Source organism: Aegilops tauschii, chromosome 2 (assembly GCF_002575655.3).
Source record: "Aegilops tauschii subsp. strangulata cultivar AL8/78 chromosome 2, Aet v6.0, whole genome shotgun sequence".
Taxonomy (NCBI): domain Eukaryota; kingdom Viridiplantae; phylum Streptophyta; class Magnoliopsida; order Poales; family Poaceae; genus Aegilops; species Aegilops tauschii.
In genome coordinates, this window is record NC_053036.3 from 80057957 (window position 1) to 80066674 (window position 8718).

The following is an 8718-nucleotide window of genomic DNA, read 5'->3' on the forward strand; positions in this document are numbered from 1 at the left end:
CCTAGATCCAGCTGTATCCATCCTTCAACACATAACCAAGAAACCTTCGGAAATCATTTACCTCAACCTTCGAAAAGCATCCGTTATACGAGTTATGGCAATACTCCCGAACTCCCGCCCCAGTACTGGGTGGCGTCGAGGTGATCTCACCAACAACTGCATAAAAGATATTTCGATGTCGGCGAAACTCAGGTATTCCAGAACTGCAACGATAAAATTGTGATGACAACACCTCGGAGCTCAACTCCCCGGGACACTGCCACAACCCCTAAATGTCAGGAGGCACCAAGAACAATGTTCTCGTCACAAAACCATCGGAACGATTCCAAGATACCCGCGTGATCCTAATTTTTTTAGTGAAATTTGAGGAGAGAAGAGTCAAAACTTCTACGTCAGGAGGCCTCACCAGAGCGACGAAGGGACTGAGGAGTAAAAAGAATCCTACTCTCCAATATATATAATCCTAAGACTCAAAACATTTTGTTCTAGACTCAACAACGCCAGCGATTCGATGAAGCAGGGGGCTCCTAAGTCGGGGATGGCTCTGATTACCAACTTGTAACGCCCACGATGCGGCTATATCTCCCACGTGTCGAGGCACGACTTAGAGGCATAACCGCATTGTGGATTTTGTCGCAAGAAGGGTCATCTTCACACAATCCCATGTAACGAACAAGAATGGGATAAAGAGTTGGCTTAGAATCGCCACTTCACACAATACATAATTAAATCGTACATCATTCAAGATACACACATAGGTCCGACTACGGAACCAAAAGAAAAGAAGACAACCCAACTGCCGGATCCCCGATCGTCCCAACTGGGCACCACTACTGATCAATATGAAAAGAAACAACACAACGAACAAGATCTTCATCGAGCTCCCACTTGAGCTCAGTTGCGTCACCTGCACTGGTCTCATCGGCACCTGCAACTGTTTGGAAGTATCTGTGAGTCACGAGGACGCAGCAATCTCACACCCGCGAGATCAAGACTATTTAAGCTTAAGGGTAGGAAAGGGGTAGTGAGGTGGAGCTGCAGCAAGCACTAGCATATATGGTGGCTAACATACGCAAATAAGAGCGAGAAGAGGAGCAACAGAACGGTCGTGAACTAGCAATGATCAAGAAGTGATCCTGAACTCCTACTTACGTCAAACATAACCCAAAAACCGTGTTCACCTCCCGGACTCCACCGAGAAGAGACCATCACGGCTACACACGCGGTTGATGTATTTTAATTAAGTCAAGTGTCAAGTTCTCTACAACTGGCTATTAACAAATTCCCATCTGCCACATAACCGCGGGCACGGCTTTCGAAAGATAATACCCTGCAGGGGTGTCCCAACTTAGCCCATTATAAGCTCTCACGGTCAACGAAGGATATTCCTTCTCCCGGGAAGACCCGATCAGTCTCGGAATCCCGGTTACAAGACATTTCGACAATGGTAAAACAAAACCAGCAAAGCCGCCATGTGTCGACAATCCCGATAGGAGTCGCACGTACCTCGTTCTCAGGACACACCGGATGAACACTACGTACAACTAAAACCAGTCCTCAAGTTTCCCCGAGCTGGCACTGCAAGTGGCTCTAGTTTGGACCAACACTCCGAGGAGCACTGGCCCGGGGGGTAAAATAAGATGACCCTCGGGATGCGTGACTCCCAAGGGAAAAAGGCTAGGTGAGGCAAATGTAAAACCAAGGTTGGGCCTTGCCGGAAGAGTTTTATTCAAAGCGAACTATCAAGGGGGTCCCATAAATCACCCAACCGCGTTAGGAAGGCAAAATCAAGGAACATAACACCGGTATGACGGAACTAGGGCGGCAAGAGTGGAACAAAACACCAGGCATAAGGCCGAGCCTTCCACCCTTTACCAAATATATAGATGCATTAATTAAATAAGAGATATTGTGATATCCCAACATAAACATAATCCAACATGGAGCAATCTTCATCTTCACCTGCAACTAGCAACGCTATAAGAGGGGCTGAGCAAAAGCGGTAACATAGCCAAACAACGGTTTGCTAGGAAGGGTGACAAAGGTTAGAGGTTCATGGCAATATGGGAGGCATGAAATAGCAAGTGGTAGGTAGCGCTGCATAGCAAAAGAGTGAACAACTAGCAAGCAAAGATAGAAGTGATTTCGCGGGTATGGTCGTCTTGCCTGAAATCCCGCTAGGAAGAAGAACGAGTCCATGAAGAAGACAAACAGACGAAGTCGAACGAATCCTCACAACTCCGGAACGAAACCGAAGCTAACGAGAGAAGCAACCCGGAAAGAAACAAACAACATAGTAAACACACAATCATAAACATGGCATGATGCACAAACAAGTATGATGCATGTCCGGTTTAAAGAGGCATGGCATGGCAAAGTGCACAAACGAAACTACAAGTTAAGTGGAGCTCAATATGCAACGAGTTGCATATTGACGAAACACCACATCAATTGTTTAGTTCTCTCCCGTTTATGTACCCAACAATATTAAATGTTGATTAACATGGCAAGAGGTGAAGCATAAATAAACTAACTATCTAGGCAATTTAAATGAAGCCGGAACAAAACAACAATTCCGGAAAAATCCTCAGTCAAAAAGCAATTTAAAGCAAACAACAATTTTAAACATTTAAATGTTGTTATCATGATGCGGATGACAATGCAAGTTTTTAGCAATTTTATGAAAATGTTGACATGAGCATGATATGAAGCATTTATCGCCGTGGTGGAAGAAAAAGGGTGCCACGGCGGTGAAACGGAAATGGTGCCACGGCAACATTTCGATGATCCGATAACTCACGGAGATACCGGTGCAAAAGAAGTGGGCGTGAGCGTGTCAAGCTAGAGATGGTGGGGTGCTCCCGGATTCCGGGTTCCCACGGTACGGCGGCATGGCAAACGAGGAACGTGCAAAGACCTCTCTCGGACACGGTAAATGTTTATTATTCATGCTAGAATTGTATTAACCAGAAACATAATACATGTGTGAATACATAGACAAACAAAGTGTCACTAGTATGCCTCTACTTGACTAGCTCGTTAATCAAAGATGGTTATGTTTCCTAGCCATAGACATGAGTTGTCATTTGATTAACGGGATCACCTCATTAGGAGAATGACGTGATTGACTTGACCCATTCCGTTAGCTTAGCACCCGATCGTTTAGTATGTTGCTATTGCTTTCTTCATGACTTATACATGTTCCTATGACTATGAGATTATGCAACTCCCGTTTACCGGAGGAACACTTTGTGTGCTACCAAACGTCACAACGTAAATGGGTGATTATAAAGGTGCTCTACAGGTGTCACCAAAGGTACTTGTTGGGTTGGCGTATTTCGAGATTAGGATTTGTCACTCCAATTGTCGGAGAGGTATCTCTGGGCCCACTCGGTAATGCACATCACTATAAGCCTTGCAAGCATTGTGACTAATGAGTTAGTTGCGGGATGATGTATTACGGAACGAGTAAAGAGACTTGCAAGTAACGAGATTGAACTAGGTATCGAGATACCGACGATCGAATCTCGGGCAAGTAACATACCGATGACAAAGGGAACAACGTATGTTGTTATGCGGTCTCCGATAAAGATCTTCGTAGAATATGTGGGAGCCAATATGGGCATCTAGGTCCCGCTATTGGTTATTGACCGGAGACGTGTCTCGGTCATGTCTACATAGTTCTCGAACCCGTAGGGTCCGCACGCTTAACGTTACGATGACAGTTTTATTGAGTTTTGATGTACTGAAGGAGGTCGGAGTCCCGGATGATATCGGGGATATGACGAGGAGTCTCGAAATGGTCGATACGTAAAGATCGATATATTGGACGACTATATTCGGACTTCGGAAAGGTTCCGAGTGATTCGGGTATTTTTCGGAGTACCGGAGAGTTACGGGAATACGTATTGGGCCTTATTGGGCCATACGGGAAAGAAGGAAAAGGGCCTCAAGGGTGGCCGCACCCCTCCCCTTGGTCTAGTCCGAATTGGACTAGGGAAGGGGGGCGCTGTTGGGGAACGTAGCAGAAATTCAAAATTTTCTACGCATCACCAAGATCAATCTATGGAGTAATCTAGCAACGAGGGGAAGGGGAGTGCATCTACATACCATTGTAGATCGCGATGCGGAAGCGTTGCAAGAACGCGGATGAAGGAGTCGTACTCGTAGCGATTCAGATCGCGGTTGATTCCGATCTAAGCGCCGAACCACGGCGCCTCCGCGTTCAACACACGTGCAGCCCGGTGACGTCTCCCACGCCTTGATCCAGCAAGGAGAGAGGGAGAGGTTGGGGAAGACTCCATCCAGCAGCAGCACGACGGCGTGGTGGTGATGGAGGAGCGTGGCAATCCCGCAGGGCTTCGCCATGCACCGCGGGAGAGGAGGAGGAGGAGGTAGGGCTGCGCCAGGGAGAGGAAAACTCATGTGTTTGCAGCCCCCAATACCTCAACTATATATAGGGGAGAGGGAGGGGGCTGCGCCCCCTCTAGGGTTTCCACCCCAAGGGGTGCGGCAGCCCCAAAACCCATCTAGGGTGGCGGCCAAGTGGGGGGGAGAGGGAGGCGCACCAGGCATGGGCCTTTAGGGCCCATCTGCCCTAGGGTTTGCCCCCTCTTCTCTCCAGGCGCATGGGCCTTGGTGGGGAGGCGCCCCAGCCCACCTAGGGGCTGGTCCCTTCTCACACTTGGCCCATGTATGCCTCCGGGGCCCCGTGGCCCCTCCCGGTGGACCCCCGGACACCTCCGGTGGTCCCGGTACACTACCGGTGATGCCCGGAACACTTCCGGTGGCCAAAACCATACTTCCTATATATAAATCTTTACCTCCGAACCATTTCGGAACTCCTCGTGACGTCCGGGATCTCATCCGGGACTCCGAACAACATTCGGTAACCACGTACATACTTTCCCTTTAACCCTAGCGTCATCGAACCTTAAGTGTGTAGACCCTACGGGTTCGGGAACCATGCAGACATGACCAAGACGTTCTCCGGTCAATAACCAACAGCGGGATCTGGATACCCATGTTGGATCCCACATGTTCCACGATGATCTCATCGGATGAACCACGATGTCGGGGATTCAATCCATCCCGTATACAATTCCCTTTGTCTATCGATATGTTACTTGCCCGAGATTCGATCGTCGGTATCCCTATACCTTGTTCAATCTCGTTACCGGCAAGTCTCTTTACTCGTTCCGTAACTCACATCATCCCGTGATCAACTCCTTGGTCACATTGTGCACATTATGATGATGTCCTACCGAGTGGGCCCAGAGATACCTCTCCGTTTACACGGAGTGACAAATCCCAGTCTCGATTCGTGCCAACCCAACAGACACTTTCGGAGATACCTGTAGTGCACCTTTATAGCCACCCAGTTACGTTGTGACGTTTGGTACACCCAAAGCATTCCTACGGTATCCGGGAGTTGCACAATCTCATGGTCTAAGGAAATGATACTTGACATTAGAAAAGCTCTGAGCAAACGAACTACACGATCTTGTGCTAGGCTTAGGATTGGGTCTTGTCCATCACATCATTCTCCTAATGATGTGATCCCGTTATCAACGACATCCAATGTCCATGGTCAGGAAACCGTAACCATCTATTGATCAACGAGCTAGTCAACTAGAGGCTTACTAGGGACATGGTGTTGTCTATGTATCCACACATGTATCTGAGTTTCCTATCAATACAATTCTAGCATGGATAATAAACGATTATCATGAACAAGGAAATATAATAATAACCTATTTATTATTGCCTCTAGGGCATATTTCCAACAGTCTCCCACTTGCACTAGAGTCAATAATCTAGTTCACATCACCATGTGATTAACACTCACTGGTCACATCACCATGTGACCAACATCTAAAGAGTTTACTAGAGTCAACAATCTAGTTTACATCACTATGTGATTAACACTCAATGTGTTCTGGTTTGATCATGTTATGCTTGTGAGAGAGGTCATTAGTCAACGGGTCTGAACCTTTCAGAACCGTGTGCTTTACGAATATCTATGTCATCTTGTGGATGCTACCACGCGCTATTTGGAGCCAGTTCAAATAATTGCTCGACTATACGAATCCGGTTTACTACTCAGAGTCATCCGGATTAGTGTCAAAGTTCACATCGACGTAACCCTTTACGAAGAACTCCTTTTCACCTCCATAATTGAGAAAATTCCTTAGTCCACTAGGTACTAAGGATAAGTTCGACCGCTGTCATGTGATCCATTCCCGGATCACTATTGTACCCCTTGACCAACTCATGGCAAGGCACACTACATGTGCGGTACACAACATAGCATACTATAGAGCCTACGTCTAAAGCATAGGGGACGACCTTCGTCCTTTCTCTCTCTTCTGCTGTGGTCAGGTCTTGAGTCTTACTCAATACTCACACCTTGTAACACAGCCAAGAACTCCTTCTTTGCTGATCTATTTTGAACTCTTTCAAAATCATGTCAAGGTGTGCGTTCTTTGAAAGTATCATCAGGCGTCTTGATCTATCTCTATAGATCTTGATGCCCAATATGTAAGCAGCTTTATCCAGGTCTTCCTTTGAAAAACTCCTTTCAAACAACCCTTTATGCTTTCCAGAAATTCTACATCATTTCGGATCAACAATATGTCATTCACATATACTTATCAGAAATGTTGTAGTGCTCCCACTCACTTTATTGGAAATACAAGTTTCTAACAAACTTTGTATAAACCCAAAAACATTGATCACTCCATCAAAGTGTATATTCTGACTCCGAGATGCTTGCTCTAATCCATGGAAGGATCGCTGGAGCTAGCATACCTTTTAGCATCCTTAGGATAGACAAAACCTTTCTGATTGTATCACATACAACCTTTCCTTACGAAAACTGGTAAGGAAACTTGTTTTGACATCCGTCTGCCAGATTTCATAAATGCAGCTAATGCTAACATGATTCCGACGGACTTAAGCATCGCTACGGATGAGAAAAATCTCATCGTAGTCAACTCCTTGAACTTGTGGAAATACTCTTAGCCACAAGTCGAGCTTCATAGATGGTAACATTACCGTCCACGTCCGTCTTCTTCTTAAAGATCCATTTATCTCGGATTTCATGGCTTCTAACCATTTGTCGGAATATGGGCCCACCATCGCTTCTCCATAGCTCGTAGGTTCAGTATTGACCAACAACATGATATCTCAGACAGGATTACGTACCACTTTGAAGTAGCACGCATCCTCGTCGTCCTACGAGGTTTGGTGGTGACTTGATCCGAAGTTTCATGATCACTATCATAAGCTTCCACTTCAATTGGTGTAGGTGCCACAGGAACAACTTCCTGTGCCTGCTACACACTAGTTGAAGTGACGGTTCAATAACCTTATCAAGTCTCCACCATCCTCCCACTCAATTCTTTCGAGAGAAACTTTTCCTCGAGAAAGGACCCGTTTCTAGAAGCAATTACTTTTGCTTCCAGATCTGAAATAGGAGGTATACCCAACTGTTTTGGGTTTTCTATGAAGATGCATTTATCCGCTTTGGGTTCGAGCTTATCAGCCTGAAACTTTTTCACATAAGCATCGCAGCCCCAAACTTTTAAGAAACGACAACTCAGGTTTCTCTAAACGGTGTTGTCTCAACGGAATTGCGTGGTGCCCCTTTTAAAGTGAATGCGGTTGTCTCTAATGCCTAACCCATAAACGATAGTAGTAATTCGATAAGAGACATCATGGTATGCACCATATCCAATAGGGTGCAGTTATGATGTTCGGACACACCATCACACTATGGTGTTCCAAGCGGTATTACTTGTGAAACACTTTCCACAATGTCTTAATTGTGTGCCAAACTCGTAACTCAGATACTCATCTCTATGATCATATCACAGACATTTTATCCTCTTGTCACGACGATCTTCAACTTCACTCTGAAATTACTTGAACCTTTCAATAATTCAAACTTGTGTTTCATCAAGTAAATACACTCAGCATCTACTCAAATCATCTGTGAAGTAAGAACATAACGATATCCACTGCTTGCCTCAGCACTCATTGGACTGCATACATCAAAATGTATTACTTCCAATAAGTTGCTCTCTTGTTCCATCTTACTGAAAACGAGGCCTTTCAGTCATCTTGCCCATGTGGTATGATTTGCATGTCTCAAGTGATTCAAAATCAAGTGAGTCCAAACGATCCATCTGCATGGAGTTTCTTCATGCATATATACCAATAGACATGGTTCGCATGTCTCAATCTTTTCAAAAACGACTGAGTCCAAAGATCCATCTACATGGAGCTTCTTCATGCGTTCTATACTAATATGACTCAAATAGCAGTGCCACAAGTATGTGGTACTATCATTACTATTTTGGCATGAACATGTGTATCACTACGATCGAGATTCATTTTAGGTGCAAGACCATTGAAGGTATTATTCAAATAAACAGAGTAACAATTATTCTCCTTAAATGAATAACCGTATTGCGATAAACATAATCCAATCATGTTTGTGCTCAATGCAAACACCAATCTCGATGGTAGAGGGAGCATGCGATGCTTGATCACATCAACCTTGGAAATACTTCCGACACATATCGTCATCTCACCTTTAGCTAGTCTCCGTTTATTCCACAGCTTTTATTTCGAGTTACCAACACTTAGCAACCGAACCGGTATCTAATACCCTGGTGCTGCTAGGAGTACTAGTAAAGTACACATTCATATAAT